This window comes from Bison bison, unplaced genomic scaffold, assembly GCF_000754665.1.
Source record: "Bison bison bison isolate TAMUID 2011002044 unplaced genomic scaffold, Bison_UMD1.0 scf7180017864135, whole genome shotgun sequence".
Classification (NCBI taxonomy): domain Eukaryota; kingdom Metazoa; phylum Chordata; class Mammalia; order Artiodactyla; family Bovidae; genus Bison; species Bison bison.
Window position 1 is genome coordinate 760666 of NW_011494707.1, and position 6765 is coordinate 767430.

A 6765-nucleotide genomic window follows, 5' to 3' on the forward strand; every position below is an offset into this window, starting at 1 on the left:
CTGAGGTTATTGATATTTCTCCCAGCAATCTTGATTCCAGCTTGTGCTTCTTCCAGCCCAGCGTTTCTCATGATGTACTCTGCATAGAAGTTAAATAAGCAGGGTGACAATATACAGCCTTGCCGTACTCCTTTTCCTATTTGGAACCAGTCTGTTGTTCCATGTCTACCAGGGTCCAGCCCCAGTTGGATCCAGGGGTTCCCTCAGGAGAACTGTGTCGGCAAAAGGATAGCAAAGGGGAGGGAAAGGGGAAAGAGGCTTGATCTCACTGGTTTACGTGGAAAGCCAATAAAGCTCGTGACACTGGACTTGCACTGACCACGGAGGCCACGGGAGCCCTCTCAAATAGCTGAAGGTGCCCCACCTTAGGCACCTTCTCGAGTGGGTCTTAGAAGCCAGGTCAGGTAAGTGGTCTCAGAGGGTCCCCACGCTCCAATTAGTCATCCTGAAGGAAGAAGAGAGAAGAATAGGAGAGAAAAGGAAACAAGAACAACACGGGGAGACCAAGCCTGATGAGCAAGGTCTGTAGCTTTATTTTCAAAAGGAGCTTTTATACCCTAAATTGTACATAGGGGATAATAGGGGGTGTAGAGTCATGCAAGGTCAGCAGTCCTTACCCTTATCAAAACCAGGCTTTCTTTCTGCAAACTTATCATATACAAAGGCTTTAGGTGATTTACATCATCTCTGGTCAGGAGGCCTGTTAACATTTTTCTTCTGATAAAGGTTGGTCAACCAGAAAAACTTATTTTCTCCAAAGGTGATTTTTCTAAAGTTTGGTACCACTCTCTGAAAGCACTAGATAGAGTTGCATTCATATAGGGCAAAAGGTGCAGTGGGGGATAACAAGGAAAGAATTTATTGACTCAAGAGTCTTAAGGTTGTTAACATCAAAGCTACTACTTATATTTCTATATACCAACTATATTAATCAATACACTCCCAAGGACATAGTGGGTAAGGGATACGGAAACTTGGCAGCAAGCATTAGCTCAACAAAGAAATCCTCTACTAGTTCTATTCTAATAATTTTAACTCTCCAAGAAGCTCTGCATTGTTAGAATATCTTAAGCTTCCTGTGCCTCTCGTGGTTGGGAGGCTGAACAATCACATGCGTAGCTGTAAGAGTCTGGAAACCTGTCAGGCAAGTTAGAAAGCTGTCGGAGGGATTTGAATTGGAACACACCTATTGAACCCAGGAGACTTATTAACTAGAGCTCTAAGTTGATTTCCTTCAGAGAAAGGTGGTCAGGGATAGCCCCCCATTAATATTAGAGGAGTTGATGAAAGTCGTAAAATAGTAAAACAGACAGATTCTGGTTTTGGGGTAGATGCTCAGACAGGTCCAGGGGGCCCCCTCAAGTCCTGACTCGTCTTGCCCATCAGGCCTCTCCCACATGACCTTGTCACGGGTGGGAACTGCCATGCTGGCTCCCGGCACATGTCCAGCTCTAACTGGTGCTTCCTGACCTGCATATAGGTTTCTCAAGAGGCAGATCAGGTAGTCTGGTATTCCCATCTCTTTCAGAATTTTCCACAGTTTATTGTGATCCACACAGCCAAAGGCTTTGGCATAGTCAATAAAGCAGAAATAGATGTTTTTCTGGAACTCTCTTGCTTTTTCCATGATCCAGCGGATGTTGGCAATTTGATCTCTGGTTCCTCTGCCTTTGCTAAAACCAGCTTGAACATCAGGAAGTTCACAGTTCATGTATTGCGGAAGCCTAGCTTGGAGAATGTTGAGCATTACTTTACTAGCGTGTGAGATGAGTGCAATTGTGCAGTAGTTTGAGAATTCTTTGGCATTGCCTTTCTTTGGGATTGGAATGAAAACTGACCTTTTCCAGTCCTGGGGCCACTGCTGAGTTTTCCAAATTTGCTGGCATATTGAGTGCAGCACTTTCACAGTATCATCTTTCAGGATTTGGAATAGCTCAACTGGAATTCCATCACCTCCACTAGCTTTGTTCGTAGTGATGCTTTCTAAGGCCCACTTGACTTCACATTCCAGGATGTCTGGCTCTAGGTCAGTGATCACACCATTACGATTATCTTGGTCTTGAAGATCTTTTTTGTACCCTTCTTCTGTGTATTCTTGCCATCTCTTCTTAATATCTTCTGCTTCTGTTAGTTCCATACCATTTCTGTCCTTTATCGAGCTCATCTTTGCATGTAATGTTCCCTTGGTATCTCTAATTTTCTTGAAGAGATCTCTAGTCTTTCCCATTCTATTGTTTTCCTCTATTTCTTTGCATTAATCGCTGAGAAAGGCTTTCTTATCTCTTGCTATTCTTTGGAACTCTGCATTCAGATGCTTATATCTTTCCTTTTCTCCTTTGCTTTTCGCTTCTCTTCTTTTCACAGCTATTTGTAAGGTCTCCCCAGACAGCCATTTTACTTTTTTGCATTTCTTTTCCATGGGGGTGGTCTTGATCCCTGTCTCCTGTACAATGTCACGGACCTCATTCCATAGTTCATCAGGCACTCTATCTATCATATCTAGTCCCTTAATCTATTTCTCACTTCCACTGTATGATCATAAGGGATTTGATTTAGGTCATACCTGAATGGTCCTGTGGTTTTCCCTACCTTCTTCAATGTAAGTCTGAATTTGGCAATAAGGAGTTCATGGTCTGAGCCATAGTCAGCTCCTGGTCTTGTTTTTGTTGACTGTATAGAGCTTCTCCATCTTTGGCTGCAAAGAATATAATCAATCTAATTTCGGTGTTGACCATCTGGTGATGTCCATGTGTAGAGTCTTCTCTTGTGTTGTTGGAAGAGGGTGTTTGCTATGACCAGTGCATTTTCTTTGCAAAACTCTATTAGTCTTTGCCCTGCTTCATTCCGTATTCCAAGGCCAAATTTGCCTGTTACTCCAGGTGTTTCTTGACTTCCTACTTTTGCATTCCGGTCCCCTATAATGAAAAAGACATCTTTTTTGGGTGTTAGTTCTAAAAGGTCTTGGAGTTCTTCATAGAACTGTTCAACTTCAGCTTCTTCAGCATTACTGGTTGGGGCATAGACTTGGATTACTGTGATATTGAATGGTTTGCCTTGGAAACAAACAGAGATCATTCTGTCGTTTTTGAGATTTCATCCAAGTACTGCATTTTGGACTCTTTTTTGACCATGATGGCTACTCCATTTCTTCTGAGGGATTCCTGCCCATAATAGTAGATATAATGGTCATCTGAGTTCAATTCACCCATTCCAGTCCATTTCAGTTTGCTGATTCCTAGAATGTCGACATTCACTCTTGCTGTCTCTTGTTTGACCACTTCCAATTTGCCTTGATTCATGGACCTGACATTCCAGGTTCCTATGCAATATTGCTCTTTACAGCATCAGACCTTGCTTCTATCACCAGTCACATCCACAGCTGGGTATTGTTTTTGCTTTGGCTCCATCCCTTCATTCTTTCTGGAGTTATTTCTCCACTGATCTCCAGTAGCATATTGGGCACCTACTGTCCTGGGGAGTTCCTCTTTCAGTATCCTATCATTTTGCCTTTCATACTATTCATGGGGTTCTCAAGGCAAGAATACTGAAGTAGTTTGCCATTCCCTTCTCCAGTGGACCACATTCTGTCAGACCTCTCCACCATGACCCGTCCATCTTGGGTTGCCCCACGGGCATGGCTTAGCTTCATTGAGTTAGACAAGGCTGTGGTCCTAGTGTGATTAGATGGACTAGTTTTCTGTGATTATGGTTTCAGTGTGTCTACCCTCTGATGCCCTCTTGCAATACCTGCCGTCTTACTTGGGTTTCTCTTACCTTGGGCATGGGATATCTCTTCACGGCTGCTCCAGCAAAGCGCAGCCACTGCTCCTTACCTTGGATGAGGGGTATCTCCTCACCACCACCCCTCCTGCCCTTGAACGTGGAATAGCTCCTCTAGGACCTCCTGTGCCCGCGTGGCCACCGCTCCTTGGACGTGGGGTAGCTCCTCCCGGCCGCCGACCCTGGCCTTGGACGTGGGGTAGCTCCTTTCAGCTGCTCCTGCGCTGTCGCAGCCTGGCACTCTCAGCCGCCGCCCCTGACCTTGGACTTGGGGTAGCTCCTCTCCGCTGCTGCCACTGACATTATCACACCTAACAAAATCAGTAATCCTTTTTGCATCACCTAATATCTTAATCGTCTTCAATTTCTCCAAGATCCAATCTGAGATCATACATTGCGATTGTGTACATTCCCTTAATCTTTACTCCAGAGTCATTCCTTGTTTTATGGGATTGACTAGCTGCAGACACCATGCTAGTTATCACAGAATACTCCTGGGTTTGTTTGAGTGTTTCCTTGTGGAGTTCTTAGCTTTTTCTTCTGTCTTGTGTATTTCATATAAAATGTGATTAGATTCCTGTTAAACATTGTGTCTAGGATGTACACTTCATTGTATCTCATTGGGAAACACACGATATGTGTTTCATTATTTATAATACTGAGATTAATGATTGAATGAGAGTGGTAGCAGTTTGATTACTCCATTGTGAATTTTATCTTTTTTCAGTCCTTACAAGTAAGAAGTAATCTTTGTTGTATTACTTTGGTATCATACAATGTCTAAATCTCCATCAATCTTTTGTTTGATAATTAAAACACTGATTGATAATCATTGCCTTAATCAGTAATTTCATGAAATACTGCAACATAATAATTTTCTTATTCTGTCATTCTACCTACATTCATAATTGTCATTTTTCTATAAAGAAGAGCTTTTCCTTTTTACTTGAAGCTGTCTGCCTCTCCTGAACCATAGATCACTCTTTGAAAGCAAAACAACAATCATAATTTACTTGTCTTCTCCCCAGTAGATTTTAAGGAAAGGGTTGGTGTTAATGCTGCCTCCTTGAAATTGAAATTGCTGGCATTCAGTTGCAGGTATTTTGTAATTACCACTGTGGTGTTCTGTTTAAGTTTATGGATTAAACGAAGGTTGGGTTTGTGAGAGTTTTGAGCTTCCAGACAGGTTTCTTTTTTTGTTTGTGTTTTTCAAGTTATGTTTTTTTTTAACATAAATTTATTTATTTTAGTTGGAGGTTAATTACTTTACAATATTGTATTGGTTTTGCCATACATCAACATGAATCTGCCACAGATATACACGTGTTCCCCATCCTGAACCCCCCTCCCTCTTCCCTTCCTGTACCATCCCTCTGGGTCTTCCCAGTGCACCAGCCCCAAGCAACCAGTATCATGCATCAGACTTGGACTGGCGATTCGTTTCATATATGATATTATACATGTTTCAATGCCATTCTCCCAAATCATCCCACCCTCTCCCTCTCCCACAGAGTCCAAAAGACTGTTCTGTACATCTGTGTCTCTTTTGCTGTCTCGCATACAGGGTTATCATTACCATCTTTCTAAATTCCATATATATGCATTAGTATACTGTGTTGGTGTTTTTCTTTCTGGCTTACTTCACTCTGTATAATAGGCTCCAGTTTCATTCACCTCATTAGAACTGATTCAAATGTATTCTTTTTAATGGCTGAGTAATACTCCATTGTGTATGTGTACCACAGCTTTCTTATCCATTCATCTGCTGATGGACATCTAGGTTGCTTCCATGTCCTGGATATATTGTATAATATAATATATTTTATATAATATGTAAAATATAATATATTTTATAGAACATATATTGTATATATATTATATATTGTATATATTATACATTATATATATATTTCTCTCTATATATATATATGAGAATAATACTATGATGAGACTGGGGCCTGTGTTAAATTGAATTTCAAATTTTAGAGACAGCTTATGTAACCTAATGTGATCAGTTTTTTAATTAATGTTTTCATGTAGTCTTGAAAAGAATATTCCTATTCTTTTTAATTGAATGAAAAGTCCTAAATCAAGACTATTAGTAATTTTAATAATGTTATTTGAAACACTCATATCCCTATTTTTTGTCTGCTTGATCTATTAGCCATTTAGAGAGACTTGTTAAAAATTTCCTATTAAGATTATAGATTTTTCCATTTGTACTCACACTTTTCAGGATTTACTTTATATATTTTGAGCCTATGTTTCTATCTTTATGTAGCTTCATGATTGTTAAATTATCTTTTTGGATGGTTCCTTTTATTAGCAACAAAATCTCCTTGACTCTTTTTAAAATTTATTTATTTTTAAAATTTGTTTTTGGGTGTGCTTTGTTGGTGTGTGGGTTTTTCTCTAGTTGTGGTGAGTGGGCTGCTCTCCAGTTGCAGTGTGCGGGCTTCTCATTTTGGGGGCTTCTCTTGTAAAGCACAAGCTCTAGGCTTGAGGGCTTCAGTAGTTGCAGTACCTGGGCTCAGCAGTTGTGGCTCCCATGGTTTTGGAGCACAGACTCAGTAGTGGCTCACAGGTTTAGTTACTCTGAGGCTTGTGGGGTCTTCCTGGACCAGGGGTGGAACTCATGTCCCCTGCATTGGCAGGCAGATTCTTTATCACTGAGCCACCGGGGAAGCCTGTCTTGTCCCTTTTAAATGCTGCTCATTTAAAATACATGATGTTCTATACATCAGTGTCTCTTTTGCTGTCTCGTATACAGGGGTATTGTTACCATCTTTCTAAATTCCATATATATGCGTTAGTATACTGTATTGGTGTTTTTCTTTCTGGCTTACTTTACTCTGTTTTGGACTCTGTAGGAGAGGGAGAGGATGGGATGATTTGGGAGAATGGCATTGAAATATGTATAATATCATATATGAAACGAGTCGCCAGTCCAGGTTCGATGCACGATACTGGATGCTTGGGGCTGGT

General features: G+C 40.9%; 1 protein-coding gene across 9 annotated transcripts in view; it reads left to right on the forward strand.

Moving 5' to 3' along the window:
- Positions 1-6765, forward strand: part of B3GALNT1 (beta-1,3-N-acetylgalactosaminyltransferase 1 (globoside blood group)) — a 33799-nt gene that overhangs the window by 16965 nt on the left and 10069 nt on the right. The gene's annotated exons all lie outside the window — the stretch shown is intronic.